General features: G+C 43.4%; 1 long non-coding RNA gene across 1 annotated transcript in view; it reads right to left on the bottom strand.

Moving 5' to 3' along the window:
* LOC143787400 (uncharacterized) overlaps positions 1 to 26,308 on the bottom strand; it is a 60,769-nt gene that overhangs the window by 14,159 nt on the left and 20,302 nt on the right. The window contains exon 2 of the long non-coding RNA XR_013218352.1: positions 18,581 to 18,670. This is a non-coding gene — a long non-coding RNA (uncharacterized LOC143787400). The remainder of the gene's footprint in view (positions 1 to 18,580; positions 18,671 to 26,308) is intronic.

The following is a 26,308-nucleotide window of genomic DNA, read 5'->3' as shown; positions in this document are numbered from 1 at the left end:
ACAGAATTCAGAAGTATGGCAGACCTGGTGCATTAGGAGACATACTTCTGAAATTGTAGCACAGCCCAGCAATGTAGCAGAGCTGGGTTTGTCAAGTGACACACTTATGACAAAGTAGCAGAGCTCAGCAATTTAGCAGTGTGCTGCATGACATGATACTTGTGCGAAGGTAGCAGAGTCCAGGGGTTAAAGCAGTTCTAGTTATGTCAGGTGGCATACTTATGGCAATATAGTAGAGTTCAGCGACATAACAGAGCTGGCTGTGTCAGGATACACAAGTGGTAATGTAGCAGAGGTCTGAGATACAGCAGAACTTAGTATGTCAGGAAACACACCAGTGACGTAGCAGTGTTCAGCTGTTTAGCAGAGCTGGGTATGTCAGGAGAAACACCTGTAATAATGTAGCAGATCCCAGCAATGTAGCAGAGCTGGCTTTGCTAGGAGACACACTTGTTCAGAAATACAGCAGACCTGGGTGTGTTAGAAGATAGACTTCTGTAAATGTAGCAGATCCCAGCAATGTAGCACAGCTGGGCTTGTCAAGTAACACACTTGTGACCAAGCAGCAGAGCTCGGCAATTTAGTTGAGTAACAAACTTGTGACAAGGTAGCAGAGTCCAGCGATTGGAGCAATTCTGTGTATGCCAGGTGGCACACTTGTAGAATAGTAGCAGAGTCCAGAGGTTCTTCTAACAGAGATGGGATTTCAGGAAGTATACTTGTACAGAACAGCAGAGCTCCATGGTGCAGCAGAGGTGTGAACACCAAACTACCTGAAAACTCAGGCGGCCCACGGCGTCTGAGCCGACCAATAAGGAATTAGTGCACTGGGTTTACTATGGTGACTTGATTCCCAGCAGAGCGAGATGACCACTGGTAAGGAGGAAGCAGAGCCTGGCGTTGTGTCCAGGACAAGGGATATTGAGAAATTCATCATCACAGAATACTGGCCGTCAATACGACATGATATTAAAAGTCAACATTCCCTGAATCATCATTTGCTGTACAGCCGTCCTATTCAGCTCTGATGGGAGTAGTAGTCCGCCAACATCTGGAAATACTGTGTGACAACCCCAGAAGAGCTCTGATGGCGGATTTTGGTTGTCAATCGTCGTCTTTGATATTAAAGGGCAGTGACAGAAGCTTCTGCCATTGTGAGGGAATTTGCTGATGATTGCGGTTCTTCGGCCGCACCACCCGTCGCCTCCTCTCTATAATAAATCTTTTTAAAGGTGAACAATATGGATTTTTCTCTCTTTTACTATCAGTCTCTGTTTCAACAATGGCTCGACGACTCTGGCGTTTCCCTATTGCATTTTTCAGAATCTCATTACGTTCGCCTTTTATTTGCCCGAGTCATTGATCTGAGTTGCTTCCAGGTTTTTTCCCGTTTATTACCTAATCTTGCAGGAGCATGAAGAAGACTGACAACTTTCATTTAACTGTCAAGTTCTCCTGGGCCCCGGCGATCGGCTAAAATAGCAGCGCAGTGTACTTAACCAAGCATGATGGCACCGGCCAATAAAAATCCCACGCGTTTCACGGCTTCAGAGCCCGAGATAGGGTTCAGCTCCTATAAAAGCAGCTTAACAGCCCGAAACGACAAGCGAGGATATTGGAAAAGGTTAAAAGTCTCCGAGCTGCGAAGAACCTCGACTCCGGTGATGAAGGATTTGTTCTAAAAATATAGAAACACGAATCTCCGGATAACAGACACCTCGTCAGGTCAATGCAGAGAGAAGAGGCGAGAGGCGGCATCGGCCCGAAACCACGACCTGCAACTGATAAAGCAACAGAGAAATGTACTCTGGAAGTGACCTCCGAGACAGATAATACCGCGGACGTCATCCGGCCACACCGGAGCCTTTATCAGGACATTCAGATACTCCTTATTATTCAATTAGTACAGGAGGAGGAGGAGGTGAGCTGTGACATCACCTACTGAGAATGATGGATCCTGTGTTATCAGCTGTATATAGAGGAGTTATCAGTCATTGTACAGGAGGAGGAGGTGAGCTGTGACATCACCTATTGTGAATGGTGGATCCTGTGTTATCAGCTGTATATAGAGGTGTTATCAGTCATTGTACAGGAGGATGAGGTGAGCTGTGACATCACCTATTGTGAATCGTGGATCCTGTGTTATCTACTGTATATAGAGGTGTTATCAGTCATTGTACAGGAGGAGGAGGTGAGCTGTGACATCACCTATTGTGAATGGTGGATCCTGTGTTATCTACTGTATGTAGAGGTGTTATCAATCATTGTACAGGAGGAGGAGGTGAGCTGTGATATCACCTATTGTGAATGGTGGATCCTGTGTTATCTACTATATATAGAGGTGTTATCAGTCATTGTACAGGAGGAGGAGGTGAGCTGTGACATCACCTATTGTGAATGGTGGATCCTGTGTTATCTACTGTATATAGAGATGTTATCAGTCATTGTACAGGAGGAGGAGGAGGTGAGCTGTGACATCACCTATTGTGAATGGCGGATCCTGTGTCATCTACTGTATATAGAGGTGTTATCAGTCATTGTACAGGAGGAGGAGGCGGTGAGCTGTGACATCACCTATTGTGAATGGTGGATCCTGTGTTATCAGCTGTATATAGAGTTGTTTTCAGTCATTGTACAGGAGGAGGAGGTGAGCTGTGACATCACCTATTGTGAATGGTGGATCCTGTGTTATCTACTGTATATAGAGGTGTTATCGTGACTGTACAGGAGGAGGAGGTGAGCTGTGACATAACCTACATAACCTATTGTGAATGGTGGATCCTGTGTTATCTACTGTATATAGAGGTGTTATCAGTCATTGTACAGGAGGAGGAGGAGGTGAACTGTGACATCACCTATTGTGAATGGTGGATCCTGTGTTATCTACTGTATGTAGAGGTGTTATCAATCATTGTACAGGAGGAGGAGGTGATCTGCGATATCATCTATTGTGAATGGTGGATCCTGTGTTATCTACTGTATATAGAGATGTTATCAGTCATTGTACAGGCGGAGGAGGAGAGCTGTGACATAACCTATTGTGAATGGTGGATCCTGTGTTATCTATTGTATATAGAGGTGTTATCAGTCATTGTTCAGGAGGAGGTGAGCTGTGACATCACCTATTGTGAATGGCGGATCCTGTGTCATCTACTGTATATAGAGGTGTTATCTTATCAGTCATTGTACAGGAGGAGGAGGAGGTGAGCTGTGACATCAGCTATTGTGAATGGTGGATCCTGTGTTATCAGCTGTATATAGAGGTGTTATCAGTCATTGTACAGGAGGGGAAGGAGGTGAGCTGTGACATCACCTATTGTGAATGGTGGATCCTGTGTTATCTACTGTATATAGAGGTGTTATCAGTCATTATACAAGAGGAGGAGGAGGTGAGCTGTGACATCACCTATTGTGAATGGTGGATCCTGTGTTATCTACTGTATATAGAGGTGTTATCAGTCATTGTACAGGAGGAGGTGAGCTGTGACATCACCTATTGTGTATGGTGGATCCTGTGTTATCTGTTGTGAACTCTATTTTTGGGCTCCCTCTGGTGGTCACAAGCGGTACTGTGTAGTGTTGTCTTTCTGCAGGTTGGCTTCATCACCTGGTTCGTTATCCTTGGTTGGTTTCCTATTTAGCTCACCTGGATACTCAGTTCCTTGCCTGCTATCAATGTATTCAGTGCTCTTCAGATTCCTGGTGACTACCTTGCTCCCAGTCTCTCCAAGACAAGCTAAGTTTTTGTTTGTTCAGTTTCTGATTATCAGCGTTCATCATGTTTTTTGTCCAGCTTGTTAAAATGTGATTTCTTACTTGCTGGTTGCTCTAGGGGACTGAGTTTCTCCCCTCACACCGTTAGTTGGTGTGGGGGTTCTTGAAATCTCAGTGTGGATATTTTGTAAGGGTTTTTTACTGACCGCATAGACCCCTTTTCTATTTTCTGCTATCTAGAATTAGTGGGCCTCTTTTGCTGAATCTGCTTTCACCCCTGTGTATGTGCCTTCCTCTTACCTCACCGTTATTATATGTTGGGGGCTTCTATATCTTTTGGGGATTATTTCTCTGGAGGCAAGAGAGGTCTTTCTTTCTCTCTAGGGGTAGTTAGTTCCTCAGGCTGGCTCGAGACGTCTAGGATTTTAGACACGTTCACCGGCTGCCTCTAGTGTGGTTGGATAGGTTCAGTTTTGCGGTCAGTCCAGTTTTCCACCTCCCTAGAGCTTGTCCTATGTTTAGTCACCTTGCTGGAGTAATTTGTGATCCTCAACCACTAAGGATCATAACAGTTATCAGCTGTATATAGAGGTGTTATCAGTCATTGTACAGGAGGATGAGGTGAGCTGTGACATCACCTATTGTGAATCGTGGATCCTGTGTTATCTACTGTATATAGAGGTGTTATCAGTCATTGTACAGGAGGAGGAGGTGAGCTGTGACATCACCTATTGTGAATGGTGGATCCTGTGTTATCTACTGTATATAGAGATGTTATCAGTCATTGTACAGGGGAAGGAGGAGAGCTGTGACATCACCTATTGTGAATGGCGGATCCTGTGTTATCTACTGTATATAGAGGTGTTATCAGTCATTGTACAGGAGGATGAGGTGAGCTGTGACATCATCTATTGTGAATCGTGGATCCTGTGCTATCTACTGTATATAGAGGTGTTATCGGTCATTGTACAGGAGGAGGAGGTGAGCTGTGACATCACCTATTGTGAATGGTGGATCCTGTGTTATCTACTGTATATAGAGGTGTTATCAATCATTGTACAGGAGGAGGAGGTGAGCTGTGATATCACCTATTGTGAATGGTGGATCCTGTGTTATCTACTATATATAGAGGTGTTATCAGTCATTGTACAGGAGGAGGAGGTGAGCTGTGACATCACCTATTGTGAATGGTGGATCCTGTGTTATCTACTGTATATAGAGATGTTATCAGTCATTGTACAGGGGAAGGAGGAGAGCTGTGACATCACCTATTGTGAATGGCGGATCCTGTGTCATCTACTGTATATAGAGGTGTTATCAGTCATTGTACAGGAGGAGGAGGAGGTGAGCTGTGACATCAGCTATTGTGAATGGTGGATCCTGTGTTATCAGCTGTATATAGAGGTGTTTTCAGTCATTGTACAGGAGGAGGAGGTGAGCTGTGACATCACCTATTGTGAATGGTGGATCCTGTGTTATCTACTGTATATAGAGGTGTTATCAGTCATTGTACAGGAGGAGGAGGTGAGCTGTGACATCACCTATTGTGAATGGTGGATCCTGTGTTATCTACTGTATATAGAGATGTTATCAGTCATTGTACAGGGGAAGGAGGAGAGCTGTGACATCACCTATTGTGAATGGCGGATCCTGTGTTATCTACTGTATATAGAGGTGTTATCAGTCATTGTACAGGAGGATGAGGTGAGCTGTGACATCATCTATTGTGAATCGTGGATCCTGTGCTATCTACTGTATATAGAGGTGTTATCGGTCATTGTACAGGAGGAGGAGGTGAGCTGTGACATCACCTATTGTGAATGGTGGATCCTGTGTTATCTACTGTATATAGAGGTGTTATCAATCATTGTACAGGAGGAGGGGGTGAGCTGTGATATCACCTATTGTGAATGGTGGATCCTGTGTTATCTACTATATATAGAGGTGTTATCAGTCATTGTACAGGAGGAGGAGGTGAGCTGTGACATCACCTATTGTGAATGGTGGATCCTGTGTTATCTACTGTATATAGAGATGTTATCAGTCATTGTACAGGGGAAGGAGGAGAGCTGTGACATCACCTATTGTGAATGGCGGATCCTGTGTCATCTACTGTATATAGAGGTGTTATCAGTCATTGTACAGGAGGAGGAGGAGGTGAGCTGTGACATCAGCTATTGTGAATGGTGGATCCTGTGTTATCAGCTGTATATAGAGGTGTTTTCAGTCATTGTACAGGAGGAGGAGGTGAGCTGTGACATCACCTATTGTGAATGGTGGATCCTGTGTTATCTACTGTATATAGAGGTGTTATCAGTTATTGTACAGGAGGAGGAGGTGAGCTGTGACATCACCTATTGTGAATGGTGGATCCTGTGTTATCTACTGTATGTAGAGGTGTTATCAATCATTGTACAGGAGGAGGAGGTGAGCTGTGATATCACCTATTGTGAATGGTGGATCCTGTGTTATCTACTGTATATAGAGGTGTTATCAGTCATTGTACAGGAGGAGGTGAGCTGTGACATCACCTATTGTGTATGGTGGATCCTGTGTTATCTGTTGTGAACTCTATTTTTGGGCTCCCTCTGGTGGTCACAAGCGGTACTGTGTAGTGTTGTCTTTCTGCAGGTTGGCTTCATCACCTGGTTCGTTATCCTTGGTTGGTTTCCTATTTAGCTCACCTGGATACTCAGTTCCTTGCCTGCTATCAATGTATTCAGTGCTCTTCAGATTCCTGGTGACTACCTTGCTCCCAGTCTCTCCAAGACAAGCTAAGTTTTTGTTTGTTCAGTTTCTGATTATCAGCGTTCATCATGTTTTTTGTCCAGCTTGTTAAAATGTGATTTCTTACTTGCTGGTTGCTCTAGGGGACTGAGTTTCTCCCCTCACACCGTTAGTTGGTGTGGGGGTTCTTGAAATCTCAGTGTGGATATTTTGTAAGGGTTTTTTACTGACCGCATAGACCCCTTTTCTATTTTCTGCTATCTAGAATTAGTGGGCCTCTTTTGCTGAATCTGCTTTCACCCCTGTGTATGTGCCTTCCTCTTACCTCACCGTTATTATATGTTGGGGGCTTCTATATCTTTTGGGGATTATTTCTCTGGAGGCAAGAGAGGTCTTTCTTTCTCTCTAGGGGTAGTTAGTTCCTCAGGCTGGCTCGAGACGTCTAGGATTTTAGACACGTTCACCGGCTGCCTCTAGTGTGGTTGGATAGGTTCAGTTTTGCGGTCAGTCCAGTTTTCCACCTCCCTAGAGCTTGTCCTATGTTTAGTCACCTTGCTGGAGTAATTTGTGATCCTCAACCACTAAGGATCATAACAGTTATCAGCTGTATATAGAGGTGTTATCAGTCATTGTACAGGAGGATGAGGTGAGCTGTGACATCACCTATTGTGAATCGTGGATCCTGTGTTATCTACTGTATATAGAGGTGTTATCAGTCATTGTACAGGAGGAGGAGGTGAGCTGTGACATCACCTATTGTGAATGGTGGATCCTGTGTTATCTACTGTATATAGAGATGTTATCAGTCATTGTACAGGGGAAGGAGGAGAGCTGTGACATCACCTATTGTGAATGGCGGATCCTGTGTTATCTACTGTATATAGAGGTGTTATCAGTCATTGTACAGGAGGATGAGGTGAGCTGTGACATCATCTATTGTGAATCGTGGATCCTGTGCTATCTACTGTATATAGAGGTGTTATCGGTCATTGTACAGGAGGAGGAGGTGAGCTGTGACATCACCTATTGTGAATGGTGGATCCTGTGTTATCTACTGTATATAGAGGTGTTATCAATCATTGTACAGGAGGAGGAGGTGAGCTGTGATATCACCTATTGTGAATGGTGGATCCTGTGTTATCTACTATATATAGAGGTGTTATCAGTCATTGTACAGGAGGAGGAGGTGAGCTGTGACATCACCTATTGTGAATGGTGGATCCTGTGTTATCTACTGTATATAGAGATGTTATCAGTCATTGTACAGGGGAAGGAGGAGAGCTGTGACATCACCTATTGTGAATGGCGGATCCTGTGTCATCTACTGTATATAGAGGTGTTATCAGTCATTGTACAGGAGGAGGAGGAGGTGAGCTGTGACATCAGCTATTGTGAATGGTGGATCCTGTGTTATCAGCTGTATATAGAGGTGTTTTCAGTCATTGTACAGGAGGAGGAGGTGAGCTGTGACATCACCTATTGTGAATGGTGGATCCTGTGTTATCTACTGTATATAGAGGTGTTATCAGTTATTGTACAGGAGGAGGAGGTGAGCTGTGACATCACCTATTGTGAATGGTGGATCCTGTGTTATCTACTGTATGTAGAGGTGTTATCAATCATTGTACAGGAGGAGGAGGTGAGCTGTGATATCACCTATTGTGAATGGTGGATCCTGTGTTATCTACTATATATAGAGGTGTTATCAGTCATTGTACAGGAGGAGGAGGTGAGCTGTGACATCACCTATTGTGAATGGTGGATCCTGTGTTATCTACTGTATATAGAGATGTTATCAGTCATTGTACAGGGGGAGGAGGAGAGCTGTGACATCACCTATTGTGAATGGTGGATCCTGTGTCATCTACTGTATATTGAGGTGTTATCAGTCATTGTACAGGAGGAGGAGGAGGTGAGCTGTGACATCAGCTATTGTGAATGGCGGATCCTGTGTCATCTACTGTATATAGAGGTGTTATCAGTCATTGTACAGGAGGAGGAGGAGGTGAGCTGTGACATCAGCTATTGTGTATGGCGGATCCTGTGTTATCAGCTGTATATAGAGGTGTTTTCAGTCATTGTACAGGAGGAGGAGGTGAGCTGTGACATCACCTATTGTGAATGGTGGATCCTGTGTTATCTACTGTATATAGAGGTGTTATCAGTTATTGTACAGGAGGAGGAGGTGAGCTGTGACATCACCTATTGTGAATGGTGGATCCTGTGTTATCTACTGTATGTAGAGGTGTTATCAATCATTGTACAGGAGGAGGAGGTGAGCTGTGATATCACCTATTGTGAATGGTGGATCCTGTGTTATCTACTATATATAGAGGTGTTATCAGTCATTGTACAGGAGGAGGAGGTGAGCTGTGACATCACCTATTGTGAATGGTGGATCCTGTGTCATCTACTGTATATAGAGGTGTTATCAGTCATTATACAAGAGGAGGAGGAGGTGAGCTGTGACATCACCTATTGTGAATGGTGGACCCTGTGTTATCTGCTGTATATAGAGATGTTATCAGTCATTGTACAGGAGGAGGAGGTGAGCTGTGACATCACCTATTGTGAATGGTGGATCCTGTGTTATCTACTGTATATAGAGATGTTATCAGTCATTGTACAGGAGGAGGAGGTGAGCTGTGACATCACCTATTGTGAATGGTGGATCCTGTGTTATCTACTGTATATTGAGGTGTTATCAGTCATTGTACAGGGGGAGGAGGTGAGCTGTGACATCACCTATTGTGAATGGGGGATCCTGTGTTATCTACTGTATATAGAGATGTTATCAGTCATTGTACAGGAGGAGGAGGTGAGCTGTGACATCACCTATTGTGAATGGTGGATCCTGTGTTATCTACTGTATATAGAGGTGTTATCAGTCATTGTACAGGAGGAGGAGGTGAGCTGTGACAACACCTATTGTGAATGGTGGATCCTGTGTTATCTACTGTATATAGAGGTGTTATCAGTCATTGTACAGGAGGAGGAGGTGAGCTGTGACATCATCTATTCTCCCATGAAGACAACTTCTCTGCACAGTAGATGGGTGTCGCTGGTCCCTCTGGTCACTGCCTGTTCTGAGCTGATGCCACTGCTGGACATCTTTTGATTTTGAAGTGAAGTAACATGATGTATTTTGTATCTGCTGCACTAAGTTTCTTTAGCAACCACTGTGTCTACGGTCCTCAATGTTGGCTGTTTTTTTTGGTGCTTCTTCAGTGAAGCTTGAGCAGCACATCTTGAAATTTCAGACTGATGTGAAATGTTTGCCTGAGAGACACCTCGCTGATGCAGTATAACTACCTTGAGTCTTGTTGCTGTTCTCAGTCTTGCCATCTTGTATCCTGTGACATGAATCTGTCTTCCACATTCTCACCATTGTAGTGGAGTTTGTCTGCTCCTCTCCCAGTTTGAAGCCTCTTACACAGCTGTTTCAGTTAATTATTTATTTCTTTTATTATTTTATTTGGGGAACGTTCGTTGATACCAAATATTGAATATTTCGGCCTCATCCTGACAGCTGCTACGTGGGCGCATATTTCCTATACGTATCACATCCAGAAAAACAGGACTCATTATGAGATCTTCGACCTGATTGGTTGTTATTCTAGATCCCTTTTCATCTGCTCGGGTCATAAAATCCGCAGTCGGGCCAGGACTTGAGACTATAATGCGGATGCTAAAATGCGCTCTTACAACCACCCAACTCCTCTACCGTAAGCCTCCATCCCTATGTAGTGATTGTGCCTGGACTTGTGCCATTCAGGAGTGTAGGAAAGCTGTGTGATCTAAGCCGGAATATAGATTGTAACCAAGGAATGGTTACATGGAGGTTTTATCACCGCTACGTCTCATATTTGCTGGGATTTCTGGATTCTAGAGGGAAATTCTCTCTTAAAGTGATAGATTTCATTGTGAGAAAAGTAAATAAATAAATCTGCTTTTCCCTTGTCGGGTTTATTACTTTCTGCAGTCAGCCATTTACATCACTGCCGGCCACGGATGTAATCGAGTAGAAGGAATCTTGATATTTTCTGCTTTGGCACAGTCCTGAGCTTTGCTGTATGTAATGTGCACCCAGGGAAACAAGTCCATGTGAGGCGTCCGCTGCAGTCAGGACTGAAGGCATTAAAGGTGGTTGGCCCTTATTAAAGGTAAAACCTCCGACTATTCTCTGCAGAGCATTAACAGTAATGTGGCCCCAGGAAAAAAAAATATCACTGGTCCCCTATAGGAAAAATAACACTATGCCCTCTATAAAACGTTACACTGGGCCACCGACAGAAAAATATATATAATTGTGTCACCTATAAAAAGGACAACTATACTGTGTATAAAATAACACTGAATCACCTACAGAAAAAAAATCATCATGCCGCCTATAGAAAAAACAACTCTATGCTCTGCATATAAAGTAACACTGAGTCACCTATAGAGGGAAATATCATTGTGTCAACTATAGAAAAAAAACCCATCACCTACAGGAAAATATATAATCCTGTCACCTATAGAAAAAAACAAAACTATGCTCTGTATATAAAGTAACGCAGTCAACTATAAAGGGAAATATCATGTCACCCATAAACCCAGTCACAGAAAAAATATTATGTCGCTTATAGAAAAAAATAACTATATGCTCTCTACAAACACTGGGAATATCATTGTGTCACCTATAGAAAAAAAAACACCTAAAGAAGAAAAAAAATAATACTGGCCACCTGTAGAAAAAAAATAGTGTTAAATGGTCTCGCACTATTTGGCCAAATTTTGTGTTTTTTCCTAAATTTCAAAAGCCATTTTGCTATTCCCACTTCATCTATTTCACATTGACAATGACGCGCCTTAACACAATTGAGTGCAACCATTTTCGCATTTTGATATGAAAGTTGCTTTTTTTTTTTTTTTGGGTTTGCATCTGTTCAGACTAGTTCTTCAGGTCAGTGTGCCTGTTATTGATGAGGAATGATGAAGGCAGACTCATCCCGGTTTTCCCCGGTTCTGGACTGTAAAGTATAAGAATATTACAAGACATATGAAAAGGATTTCCATGATTATGCTGAGATACAATGTTGCCGCTCGCGGTGAGAATATTATTTACAAACGGTCAGAAGGAACTCTCCACTGACGACTATGTATCATCACCATGAGATTGTGCAGCGAGCAGCTGTGCGACATTTCCGGGACACCGTGGTCGTAGACTTTGCAGATTCTTTGCTTTGGACCTTGATTATTCAATATATTATACCCAGTGTTTTAACACAAACTCCTCATCTTACAGGATATCGTGCTACAATGTTGCATCAGCACCGGCAAGATATTACAAGTCTAAGGTCACAGTCATTATCTACACGTAAATGGTGCCTCATAATAGAAGATTCAGTAATGGCCGGGGTACTACGTCGGCGCAGGGCAGACACAGGCCTCTAAATGCAGACGGTTCGATAAGAAAGCATTGGTAACTGCATTATGGGGTTATTGGATTATAGGAACAAATATACTACGAGATTATGGGTTTAATGGACGAATCGATTAGTTTCTTGTCCTCGGAGGGATTTCTTTTGGATTTCTTCTGCTCAGAGAGTCTGGTTTGGAATTCTTCCCAAAATGCATTAAAATCTGTAAATGACTTAAAGGAGAACTCCGGCTATAAACTCCTTTTCATGACTATGTTGGTGATAGCATAGCCCCAAAACATTTAAAGAAAAACACCCATCCCCAGAGGTGTCCAGTCACATTAACCCTCTGCACCTCCGGCACCAAAAATGATCCCTAGGGAGTTCAATGAGTACAGCGCAATACTTTGCTTCACCTGTGGGGGCGCTGCAGATTAAATGAAGGATTGCTGCTAGCTTCACCCCTTGATCACAGGTGAGTAGGGGTTCATTAGCAACAAGACATCATGGACATAGATAATTGTACAGGGATCTATACAAATACAGATAGTTCCAAGCAGAATCCCCCTTTTATATCTACAGATTATTATTTTTTAAACATTTTTGATTTACATAATTTTTTTATACTTCATTCATAGAGGCTTCAAATGGTACCAGGATAGAGACCCCGTTACCAGCTAATTCTTGATAGCTTGCACTGTTGGAGATATAGTTTCCGATTTCCATATAACATTTCTTGTAATCATTGCCTCGCTCCAGTACACAGCATATTTTACACAGATACTGAACAAGCAGGGGCTGTCAGGAGGGCATGCAGCTATAAAGTATCACTTCAAGAAAAACTAAAATGTGTTATGCCTGATGAAGTGAAGTGGTGTGTCATGAATCCCCAATGGCTAGGGATAGCACAGGATAAGCAAAGTAATAATAAATATCGGACGAGCTCTAGGGTGATGGAACCTGGGCTGACCGCTGCCCTACGCCTGACAAACGCAACTAGAGATAGCCAGGGAGCGTGCCTACGTTGGTTCTAGACGCCACACACCAGCCTAAGAGCTAACTAGTACTGCAGAGAAAACAAAGACCTCACTTGCCTCCAGAGGAATTAACCCCAAAGGTATAGATGCCCCCCACATGTATTGACGGTGAAATGAGAGGAAGGCACACACATAGAGATGATGTATATAGCTTTAGCAAATAGAGGCCCGCTGAAAACTAGAAAGCAGAATGACACAAAAGGGGACTGAGCGGTCAGCAAAAAACCCTAATCAAAAAAACCATCCTGAGATTACAAGAACCCATGTGCCAACTCATGGCACATGGGGAGAACCTCAGTCCACTAGAGCTACCAGCTAACAAAGAGACATTCTAAGCAAGCTGGACAAAAAACCAAACAACTGAAAATCAGCACTTAGCTTATCCTGAAAGATCTGGGAGCAGGTAGGCAGGAACCAAACAGAGCACATCTGAACACATTGATAGCCGGCAAGGGAAATGACAGAAAGGCCAGGTAAAATAGGAAACACCCAGCCGCTGATGGACAGATGGAAACCAAAGGCCGCAACCCACCAAAGTCACCCAGTACCAGCAGTAACCACCAGAGGGAGCCCGCAAACAGAATCCACAACAGTACCCCCCCCCTTGAGGAGGGGTCACCGAACCCTCACGAGAACCCCCAGGGCGATCAGGGTGAGCTCTATGGAAGGCGCGGACCAAATCAGTCGCATGAACATCGGAGGCGACCACCCAGGAATTGTCCTCCTGACCATAACCCTTCCACTTAACCAAATACTGGAGTCTGCGTCTGGAAAGACGAGAATCCAAGATCTTTTCAACAACATACTCCAATTCTCCCTCCACCAGCACCGGAGCAGGAGGCTCGACCGAAGGAACAACAGGCACCTCATACCTCCGCAACAATGACCGATGGAACACATTATGAATAGCGAACGATGCTGGGAGATCCAAACGGAAAGATACAGGGTTAAGAATCTCCGAGATCCTATAAGGACCGATGAACCGAGGCTTGAACTTAGGAGAAGAGACCTTCATAGGGACAAAACGAGAAGACAACCACACCAAGTCCCCAACAAGAAGTCGGGGACCCACGCGGCGACGGCGATTAGCAAACTGCTGAGTCTTCTCCTGAGATAACTTCAAATTGTCCACCACCTGATTCCAAATGTGATGTAGCCTGTCCACCACCACGTCCACTCCAGGACAATCCGAAGACTCCACCTGACCAGAGGAAAAAACGAGGATGAAACCCCGAATTACAAAAAAAAGGAGAGACCAACGTGGCCGAACTAGCCCAATTATTAAGAGCAAATTCGGCCAGTGGCAAAAAAGCAACCCAGTCATCCTGATCAGCAGAAACAAAACACCTCAAATAAGTTTCCAAGGTCTGATTAGTTCGCTCCGTCTGGCCATTCGTCTGAGGATGGAATGCAGACGAGAAAGACAAATCAATGCCCATCTTGGCACAAAATGTCCACCAAAATCTAGACACAAACTGGGATCCCCTGTCAGAAACGATATTCTCCGGAATCCCATGCAAACGAACCACGTTCTGAAAAAACAAAGGAACCAACTCAGAGGAGGAGGGCAACTTAGGCAAGGGCACCAAATGAACCATCTTAGAAAAGCGGTCACACACAACCCAGATAACGGACATTTTCTGTGAAACCGGGAGATCAGAAATAAAATCCATGGAAATGTGCGTCCAAGGCCTCTTCGGGATGGGCAAGGATAACAACAACCCACTAGCCCGTGAACAGCAAGGCTTAGCTCGAGCACACACTTCACAAGACTGCACAAAGGTATGCACATCCCTAGACAAGGAAGGCCACCAAAAAGACCTGGCCACCAAGTCTCTTGTACCAAATATTCCAGGATGACCAGCCAACACAGAAGAATGGACCTCGGAGATGACTCTACTGGTCCAATCATCCGGAACAAATAGCCTTTCTGGTGGACATCGATCCGGTTTATCCACCTGAAACTCCTGCAATGCGCGTCGCAAGTCTGGGGATACGGCGGACAATATTACCCCATCCCTAAGGATACCAGCAGGCCCAGTGTCTCCAGGAGAGTCAGGCACAAAACTCCTGGAAAGAGCATCTGCCTTCACATTCTTTGAACCTGGCAGGTATGAAACCACGAAATTGAAACGAGAAAAAAATAACGACCAACGAGCCTGTCTAGGATTCAAACGCCTGGCAGACTCAAGGTAAATGAGATTCTTGTGATCAGTCAAGACCACCACGCGATGTTTAGCACCCTCAAGCCAATGACGCCACTCCTCAAATGCCCACTTCATGGCCAAAAGCTCCCGATTACCCACATCATAATTGCGCTCGGCGGGCGAGAATTTTCTAGAGAAGAAAGCACATGGCTTCATCACCGAGCCATTAGAACTTCTCTGTGACAAAACCGCCCCCGCTCCAATCTCGGAAGCATCAACCTCCACCTGAAAAGGAAGTGAAACATCTGGTTGACACAACACAGGAGCAGAAGAAAACCGGCGCTTAAGTTCCCGAAAGGCCTCCACGGCCGCAGGAGACCAATCAGCAACATCAGCACCCTTTTTAGTCAAATCAGTCAAAGGTTTAACAATACTGGAAAAATTAGCAATGAACCGACGATAAAAATTAGCAAACCCCAAGAACTTCTGAAGGCTCTTAACAGATGTAGGTTGTGTCCAGTCACAAATAGCCTGAACCTTAACGGGATCCATCTCAATAGTAGAAGGAGAAAAAATGTACCCCAAAAAAGAAATCTTCTGGACTCCGAAGAGACACTTTGAGCCCTTCACAAACAGAGAATTGGCCCGCAAAACCTGAAACACCTTCCTGACCTGTAGAACATGAGACTCCCAGTCATCAGAAAACACCAAAATATCATCCAAATACACAATCATAAACTTATCCAGATATTCACGGAAAATATTGTGCATAAAGGACTGAAAGACTGACGGAGCATTGGAGAGTCCAAAAGGCATTACCAAATACTCAAAATGGCCCTCAGGCGTATTAAATGCGGTTTTCCACTCATCACCCTGTTTTATCCGCACCAGATTATACGCACCGCGAAGATCTATCTTAGTGAACCACCTAGCCCCCTTAATGCGAGCAAACAAATCAGTAAATAATGGCAATGGATACTGGTATTTGACTGTAATCTTATTCAGAAGGCGATAATCTATACAAGGCCTCAGGGAACCATCTTTTTTTGCCACGAAAAAAAAACCTGCTCCCAGAGGGGACGAAGATGGACGAATATGTCCCTTTTCCAAGGACTCCTTAATATAATTCCGCATAGCAGTATGCTCTGGCAGTGACAGATTAAATAAACGACCCTTTGGGAACTTACTGCCAGGAATCAATTCTATAGCACAGTCACACTCTCTATGAGGAGGGAGCGAATTGAGCTTAGGTTCCTCAAAAACATCCCTATAATCTGACAAAAACGCAGGGATCTCCGAAGGAGTAGATGAAGCGATAGAAATCGGAGGTGCATCATCATGAACCCCCTGACATCCCCAGCTTAGCACAGACATTGTTTTCCAGTCCAGGACAGGATTATGAGTTTGTAACCATGGCAGACCAAGCACTAGTACATCATGTAAATTATACAGTACAAGGAAGCGAATCACCTCCTGATGAACAGGAGTCATGCGCATGGTCACTTGTGTCCAATACTGCGGTTTATTCATAGCCAATGGTGTAGAATCAATTCCCTTCAGAGGAATAGGAACCTCCAGAGGCTCTAGACTAAAACCGCAGCGTTTAGCAAATGACCAATCCATAAGACTCAGGGCAGCGCCCGAATCCACATAGGCATCGACGGAAATGGAAGACAGTGAAAAAATCAGAGTCACAGACAAAATGAACTTAGACTGCAGAGTATCAATGGCAAAAGATTTATCAACCCTTTTTGTGCGTTTAGAGCATGCTGATATAACATGAGCTGAATCACCACAATAAAAACACAAACCATTTTTCCGCCTGTAATTTTGCCGTTCACTTCTGGACTGAATTCTATCACATTGCATAGTCTCAGGTGCCTGTTCAGAAGACACCGCCAACTGGTGCACGGGTTTGCGCTCCCGTAAACGCCAATCAATCTGAATGGCCATAGCCATAGACTCATTCAGACCTGTAGGCGCAGGGAACCCCACCATAATATCCTTAATGGCCTCAGAAAGACCATTTCTGAAGTTTGCAGCCAGGGCGCACTCATTCCACTGAGTAAGCACCGACCATTTCCGAAATTTCTGACAATATATTTCCGCTTCATCATGCCCCTGAGAGAGGGCTAATAAAGCCTTTTCAGCCTGAATCTCTAGGTTAGGTTCCTCATAGAGCAATCCCAATGCCAGAAAAAACGCATCCACACTGAGCAATGCAGGATCCCCTGGTGCCAATGCAAATGCCCAATTCTGAGGGTCGCCCCGTAGGAACGATATAACAATCTTGACCTGTTGAGCAGGGTCTCCAGAGGAGCGAGATTTCAAAGAGAGAAACAATTTACAATTGTTCCTGAAATTCAGGAAGGTAGATCTATCTCCAGAAAAAAACTCTGGAATAGGAATTCTAGGTTCAGACATGGGAGTGTGAACAACGAAATCCTGTATGTTTTGAACCTTTGCCGCGAGATTACTCAGGCTGGAAGCCAAACTCTGGACATCCATGATAAACAGCTAAAATCAGAGCCATTCAAGGGTTAAGAGGAGGTAAGAAGCAGCTAGACAGCAATTAAGGGCTAGGCAGCAAAACTCTGAAGGAAAAAAAAAAAAAAATTTTCCTTGAACACTTCTTTTTCTCCTGCTTCAGCCCAAACAATTAACACTTTGTGGGCCGGCTATACTGTCATGAATCCCCAATGGCTAGGGATAGCACAGGATAAGCAAAGTAATAATAAATATCGGACGAGCTCTAGGGTGATGGAACCTGGGCTGACCGCTGCCCTACGCCTGACAAACGCAACTAGAGATAGCCAGGGAGCGTGCCTACGTTGGTTCTAGACGCCACGCACCAGCCTAAGAGCTAACTAGTACTGCAGAGAAAACAAAGACCTCACTTGCCTCCAGAGGAATTAACCCCAAAGGTATAGATGCCCCCCACATGTATTGACGGTGAAATGAGAGGAAGGCACACACATAGAGATGATGTATATAGCTTTAGCAAATAGAGGCTCGCTGAAAACTAGAAAGCAGAATGACACAAAAGGGGACTGAGCGGTCAGCAAAAAAACCCTAATCAAAAAAACCATCCTGAGATTACAAGAACCCATGTGCCAACTCATGGCACATGGGGAGAACCTCAGTCCACTAGAGCAACCAGCTAACAAAGAGACATTCTAAGCAAGCTGGACAAAAAACCAAACAACTGAAAATCAGCACTTAGCTTATCCTGAAAGATCTGGGAGCAGGTAGGCAGGAACCAAACAGAGCACATCTGAACACATTGATAGCCGGCAAGGGAAATGACAGAAAGGCCAGGTAAAATAGGAAACACCCAGCCGCTGATGGACAGATGGAAACCAAAGGCCGCAACCCACCAAGGTCACCCAGTACCAGCAGTAACCACCAGAGGGAGCCCGCAAACAGAATCCACAACAGTGGTGCATGACACAGGACCTCTATCTCTCAGGCATGCCCCGCCCCCGAGGAACTGCAATAAGCATAATAAGTTGCAATTAATTTTGTATAAAGTGCTCCCTTGATAGGGTTTTACCATTGTGGCCACCTTTTCAGCCGCTCATTGCCATCTTCTCCCCCAGACATTGAGGTGTACAGCTGGATCACAATGGCCATCGCGATGTTCCTATAAAATAAAAAAGGATTGCAGCACATAGTAAAAGCAATTGATTGCAGGTTTAACTTCCTTATGGTGACTAATAAAACATATACAAAGTAGTTGAAACAATTTTTTATATCTTACAAAAATAAATATAAATAGTTTAAATTCCCACCTTTTTTCAAAATAAGTACTGTAAAGAACAACAAAATGAAAGACCAGAATTGCTACTTTTGAGCACAACACATTCTCCAAAAATGCAATAAAAAACTATCACAATGTTCTATGTACCCAAAAAAGTTACTGCTCTCTGTGCAAAGCCAAGTCCTCATATAGCTGCGACGATGGAAAAATAAGAAAGTTATCGGTTTATAGAAATGATGACACAAACCAAATTATTATTAAAGCAAAATAATTCTCACTTTTCACAACTTTCCAACTATAGCAAGTTAAGTAGAAAAAAATGCGCACATCAGGATTTAGCAACTGTGTTTGGCACAATTTACATAAAAACTGGTGAATAAATATGGACCAAAGTTTATTGGAAAGTTCCAGAACTTTGTTAATTTATATCTTCCGTCCGGATAGAACCTTCTACAAATAACACAAACGTCTGATCTGATAACAGAAAGCTCGGCTGTATCGTTCCCGCAGACGATTTGATGCTCTGCCACTTTCCCGTCGCTTTGGGCCAGTTCTTCGAAATGAAGATATAATTTAGGCAAAAATTAAACTAATCAAAACAGATCTAAAAAAATCACATCTCAGCCTCTGCCAATCTCTGCTAATAACGCCGGGCACATTCTCAAAAATCAATATTGTGGTCTGCTACTTTTATTCTCGGCGAGCAATATGCTTGTTAATGTGGAAAAAAGTATTGAATAGGCTCCTAATTGCCAAAACTTTGCCTAATGATCCGACTGGCTGTCGGCAGTGAAGAATTTGTAACTTTTTTTTTTTTAATTTAGAAATCTGAGATTTGATAAAAATAAGCACGGTATTTCGGATCTGTTGGACCCCATTACAAAATATCTACTGTACCGGGGCCCCCACCCATTATGCAATGAGGGCCGCTGCTACCTCTGCCCTATACAGCTGCACCTTTCCATGCATATGTGATATTGTTATGTTGCATTGTTTTTAGGAATGGGAATGTTTGGCAGTGAACATACTGATGTATGTACATACCGTACTTGCCAATTTCAGCCTAGTTGGACAATTTTGCAGAGACCAGCAGCATGCCATCTAGAAAATTCTGCTAGAACCGCGCCCTCTTGAGGCCATGACCATTCAACAACCATTTCCTGCCCCCTACATACCTTTTCAAGGTAGAAAAATGGTTATATTAAAACCAAGAATGGATGTAACACAGCCAGGGTATGGAGTGGACTCTGGCATCTGACTGTAACAGCAGCAATTAGAGCCAAGTTCCAGTCGCTGCTGACAATCGCTGACAGTGGCATATGCGGTAGTACACAAGCTCCCAATGGTTCCATGCGACCATGGGATGGCGATGGGTTACTATGCTCTGCTAAAAGCCCCCGTCACTGTCAGGTGGACCCTCCTATGAAGCTCAGTCTGTGCCTGAGGGTTTATAGAACCTCAGTTTAACTATATACTGAAATACTGCAGTATTTTCTACAAGTGATGCAATGATCATAAGTTCAAATCGCCTAATGGGAAGTTAAAATAAAAAGATTTTTTTTTTAAATACATGTAAATGTTTAAATCACGCGGCTTTTCCAAGTTTGAATATAAAGAAATTTAAGAAACAAAAAATATATTTTCTAAGATGGAAAAAAATATATAACACAGTTAAATTTAACAGTTAAAAAAAAGTCCAATCAGAATGTGAACATATTTAAAATGAAGTATAAATTCCCAAAAAGAAAAAAAAATGAAATGCTATGTTAGTGTTTTTTAGTCGCCTCAAATTCCAAAAAGAATGCAAAAAAAATGCAACTGAAATGTATCCAAAATCATATAAATAAAACACAAGTTTAAAAACAAAACGTAAAATTAAGCTATCACACAGCTATATGGTCTTGGAAAATAGCAACACAAAATTCAATTTTGTTGTTCCACAAAGTTCTGAATGTTTTTTAACCACTAAAAATAGATAATTATAATAATAATAATAATAATAATAATAATAATTCTACATAATATATACTGTAAAACATGCACGTCTGGTGTTGCTGTAGCACCGACCTTGAGAATCATGTTACCAGGTCATTGTTCCAAAATCCAAAGAGCAATGTTGTGAAGGTGTTTTTCTTTCCAATTTCATCTTACTTAGATTAATTTCCAGTTATTTACTACATTTTATGGTAAAGTTAAAGGGATCATTCAAAACTACAACTTTTCCAGCATAGAAAGAAGCCCTCATATGGGTTTGCCGACGAAACCATAAAAATAAAGTTTTGGCTCTTGAAAAATCGTAAAGAAAAAACAAAAGCGTAAAAAAAAGAATACCCAGTCATGAAAGGGTTGAAAATGATCATGGCATTGGGATTCTGGATTTTTCACCAGAGACCCTATGGAGGAACGCTGCAGCCCCTCTCCCAGGATTATTACAGAACTTGAGATTTTATTTATTTACCAGAGAATAAAAAGAAGCCGCCGATCGGTCCGGTGTTTGAGAACATCCCGGAGGAAAAGCCGCTAAATATAGAAGCGTCTCTCCTAATCACCTGTGCTCCCACATTATGGGGCTGCAGTCACACTCCTCTTCAAGCATATGGTACCGATGACCTACATGACCATCTCAGATGTTCGCTCCATCCATGAATTCTCCGGCTCCTGCAAAGTTACTGTTCACAAAATGAAGAAAAAATGTAAAATAAAAATCAATCACGAATCAGTAGCCTATGTGAATGCAAGGAATTTTTGGACTACATTTTAACAGGGTAAAACAGGACTTTCATCATAGTTCTCCACCTTCTAAACCTACAGGCGCTATATAAATCTTCAGGAAAGTCCTCAGAAAAGCAATAAGTAATACAGAAATACTAGACAGAGAGGGGGAGGAGGGGTATGCAGCTGCAGTTTCCCTTTTTCTTTCTCTCTGAGAGTTTCTGCTGTGAGTGGGGAGGATAAGCAGCAGGTGAAGACTTCTGATTGGCTCAGTGCATGGACCACCTCTTATTACTGATCAGGAAGAGCCACCGACTCACAGGAAGCAGCGACAGAGAAATATATTTACCATATTTTTAGCATTTTATTTCCCCCAAATTTGGGGGGAAATGGGGGTGCGTCTTACAAAGCGGATATACCGCTTACTGGTACCGTTGCAGGCTGGGATGAGGGGGTGTCCGCTGCTGCTGCCCAGGGTGATGCTTGCATCTCCGGTGCTGCGGGGGGCCCTGCCCACATTTTGTGAAAGGCCAGACCCCCGGCAGTTTGTCCATGCTTTCCCGTGCGACGGACTTTGGGAAAATGGCCTCCGGGAGATGGCGCATGCGCAGAAAGAGTTCTCGGCACCAAGATCTCGGGAGATGAGATTTCAGAGCTGAGATCTCATCTCTCGAGATCTTTGTCCCCAAAATCTACATCTGCACATGTGCTGCCTCCCGGCAGTCATTTTCCCGAAGTCCGTCGCACAGGAAAGCATGGACGAACTGCCGGGGGCTCTGGCCTTTCTCAAAATGTCGGCAGAGCCCCCCTACAACACTGGAGACGCAAGCATCACCGGAGACACCCCCTGCAGCACAGGAGCCCCCCTGCAGCACAGGAGACCCCTGCAGAACAGGAGCCCCCCGCAGCACAGGACACCTGCACACCCCTCATCCCAGCCTGCAGCAACGCTCCACTCCTGCCTCCAGCAATGACCCTGGGACCCCCCTTCACCACAGCCACCGCCCCCCAGTAAGCAATAAGATGCATGTATTATAAGAAGCACCACCAATTTATAAAAAAAAAAGGTTTTTTCCTCTTTTTTTTCCTCAAAATTTGGGGTGCGTCTTATAATCCGAAGCGTCTTACAAAGTGAAAAATATGGTATGTCCTTTGTAGAGGAAAGGAAAAAGATCCAGAAACTCTCTGCATCTATTAGCATGCATCTCTGGACTGATTCCTGTCTGCCCTGCTCTATCCTGTCCCTGAGGCCGTCCTGCAGATCGTCCTGTCCGTATTTATACTGCTACCCTCACCAGTCCAGTCTGAACCTGCACCTGTGATCCTGTACCCGGGGCCGTCTTGGGTCCCTGAACTCATCCTGTCCGTTCCTAATCCAGAATTTGTTCTGTCTACTACCCACACATCCCCCGGTTACCCAGTTCCTGGCCGGTCCTGCTTCCCTGCCCTTTGAGGTCAGCTGCCGTGGCTCCGGTGTCTGTCCTGGAGTAGCACCTGGCGTGCTCCTGGGCTGAAGTCTAACCCCACCATCAGGGGCTCTAGTGAAGAACCAGCTGTTCGCTTAGTTGCACCCCTCCAGGCTCTCCCCGGACCGTAGCACAGCGGTTTTACAAGCATAACACCGACCCCAAAAAGGGAAGAGTGCAAAGTAAAAGAAACTAAAGCACAAACCAAAGAAATGAGCCGGAACACATGTTGATATAAGTGCCTTATCTTTGTTACTCTCCTATTTGCACCTTAATGAGCAAATTACTGTGAATCTCGAAATCTCCACAATTACATTCACCATCTGCAGCGTTCAGCTATTTTTTGGGGGGCTTTTTATACATTTATAACATTTTGTTGCTTGTCATCTGTCCTTGGGTGTTAACATTGGAATGTTTTACCTTCTACAAGACGCTAATAACAATGAGACGCAAGAATGTTTTCTTCTCTGTAATTATTGGCATTGCTCGCTACCTGACAACTTGGCAGACTTGATGCCACCCGTGTTTTCTCCTGGCAGTATAGCTTCCACCTACACACTGTGATCAAGGTGGATGTACAGTAAGTGTGAGGATCAAGGGTAATTGGATGTAATGTCTGTATATTCTCTTCTGCATCCTCCCCTGCCCAGAGATGTGGTATGATCATATCATTCCCCTGTACAGTATGGTCGGACACGACCATTACACAGTACACAGCAGGGGCACATGTACAAGATTATCTCAGCACAGGAACATTTTATTTAAACACATCCAATTGTGGAAATTATTATTATTCTAAGATCTATTGATTAAAATGAACTTTGTTTGTGGGAAAACCCCTTTATTGATCCATTATGGTATTGAAATGAAATGTGGACATCACTTTTTATTCGGTAACTCTTTCCTGTGCAGGTAAAGTGAGGAGGGAGGAGAACTTTTAGTCAATGATGTAATTCATGTAGTAAAGTCTCTGGCTTTATTAACCCCTGAAGGACCGGAGGAATTTCCGTTTTTACGTTTCCATTTTTTGCTCCCCTTCCTTCCAGAACCGTAGCTTTTTTATTTTTCGGTCAATACGGGACGAGTTTTAATTTTGAACAAAACCATTGATTTTACTATATCATGTACTGGAAAATGGGAAAAACTTCTAAGTGTTATGAAATTGCAAAAAAAGTGCAATTCCACAATTGTTTTTTTTTTTTACCATGTTCACTAAATGCTAAAATTGACCTGCCATTATGATTCTCCAGGTCGTTACAAGTTTGTCGATACCAAACACATAAAGCTTCTTTTTTTATTTACGTGGTGAAAAAAATCCAAAGTTTGTAAAAAAAAAAAAAAAAAAAAAAAAAAAAAAACAACAACCCCATTTTCCGAGATCAGTAGCGTCTCCATTTTTTGTGATCTCGGATTGAGTGAGGGCTTATTTTTGCGCACCAAACTGATGTTATTATTGACACTATCTAGGTGTAGATATGATTCTTTTGATTGCCCGTTATTGCATTTTATTGCACTGTTGCGGCAACCAAAAAAACCATAATTCTGGAGTTAAGATTTTTTTCTCATTACGCCGTTTACCAATCAGATTAATTCTTTTTATATTTTCACAGATCGGGCGATTCTGAACTCGGCAATGCCAAATATATGTATTTTTTATTTGTTTATTGTTTTATTTTGAATGGGTGAATGAGGGTGATTTTAACTTTTATATTCTAATTTTTTCATATTTTTTAAAACTTTTTTTTCTACCTTTTACTAGTTTCAATAGTCTTCTGCGCTCTTCTGCAACAAAAATGCTCATCTGCTATGAGCGCCAGCCACACAATGGCAGCCACAGTGGTCTCCTGCAGGTTACAGCCACGGGTGGATTGCGATTCCACCCACGGCTGTTAGGGGCACATGACAGCTGATCAGATCAGCTGTCATGTGCTGGAAAAGGTGCGGGATCAGTGCTGGAGCTCGGACCAAAGAGGGGGAGGCGACCTATGACGGATATATTAAAGGGGTTAAAGTGTTGTAAATTAAAATCAGGAGGAATTATCCTAGACTGTATAAAAGCAGAGGCAGGAAATGCAGCAGTAAATTTAGGGTGAATCTGGATAGTGAAAGGACGTCACAGCTCCCATCTCAACCATACAAATAAGGAGAGAAAGCTTTAAAACACTGAAAAAACTGTACGTATAGTGTGTAACAGCACAGCAGTGAAAATGATTAGTGTGTCAGGAAAAGGGAAAAGCGTCACAAATGTTTTTCAGGACTCTTGGAAGTTTTGGAGTACTTTCTAATTACAGCAAACTGAAATAGGATTTCCTAGAAGAATTTGGTGAATCTGACAAATTGAAATATCAAAAAATTCACTCATCAGTAGGTTCCGTCTCTTCCATCTACCTAACTGGTGTTCTGTTATGTGGCAAAGGGGATTTAGGGTCACTCAGGTATCAGGACTCAGTTAAAACAGTCTCCTTTACCCCATGCTGTGTAAGAAAATGTAAAGTATAGGTTATAATGTGTACAATAATGATAAAATATTATGAGTGTGTGTGCGCATGTCTGCATGTGTGTACACGCACTTACAATTTCAGTCCGGTGGGTCTTTAAATTTGAGTCGAGCGGATTTCAGTACAGAATCTTCTTCCGTCCTGAATGTCTGGTAATTTCATTTAATTCCCGGCATCAGGAGAGAAGAGAGATGTATAAAATCAGAGGTTATTATCTCTAATTGTCTCTCTCGTGAGTGGATGCTTATGTCCCCCTATGCATGTTGGCATCGTTGCGTCTGGCAGAGTTCTCTACGCTCTCAGTGTGTTGGTTATTTTTCTGCATTTTTTCTTGAAGTCCATATAGATGAGGCTTTTATGGGTTTTTTGTTTTGTTTTACAGAATTGTGCATGATGAAGCACTTTACTCCTCCAGACTTAATTACTGCACCTGTGGGAAGCCCTTTCCTTCAGTGCTGCACCTGTGAGAAGCCATTTCCATCGGTGCTGCACCTGTGGGAAGCCATTTCCATCGGTGCTGCACCTGTGGGAAGCCATTTCCATCGATGCTGCACCCGTGGGAAGCCCTTTCCTTCGGTGCTGCAGCTGTGGGAAGCCCTTTCCTTCGGTGCTGCACCTGTGGGAAGCCCTTTCCTTCGGTGTTGCACCTGTGGGAAGCCCTTTCCTTCAGTGCTGCACCCATGGGAAGCCCTTTCCTTCAGTGCTGCAGCTGTGGGAAGCCCTTTCCTTTGGTGCTGCAGCTGTGGGAAGCCCTTTCCTTCGATGCTGCAGCTGTGGGAAGCCCTTTCCTTCAGTGCTGCAGCTGTGGGAAGCCCTTTCCTTCAGTGCTGCACCTGTGGGAAGCC

This window comes from Ranitomeya variabilis, chromosome 8 (genome assembly GCF_051348905.1).
Source record: "Ranitomeya variabilis isolate aRanVar5 chromosome 8, aRanVar5.hap1, whole genome shotgun sequence".
Lineage (NCBI taxonomy): Eukaryota > Metazoa > Chordata > Amphibia > Anura > Dendrobatidae > Ranitomeya > Ranitomeya variabilis.
This window is presented reverse-complemented; position numbering and strand designations above follow the sequence as displayed.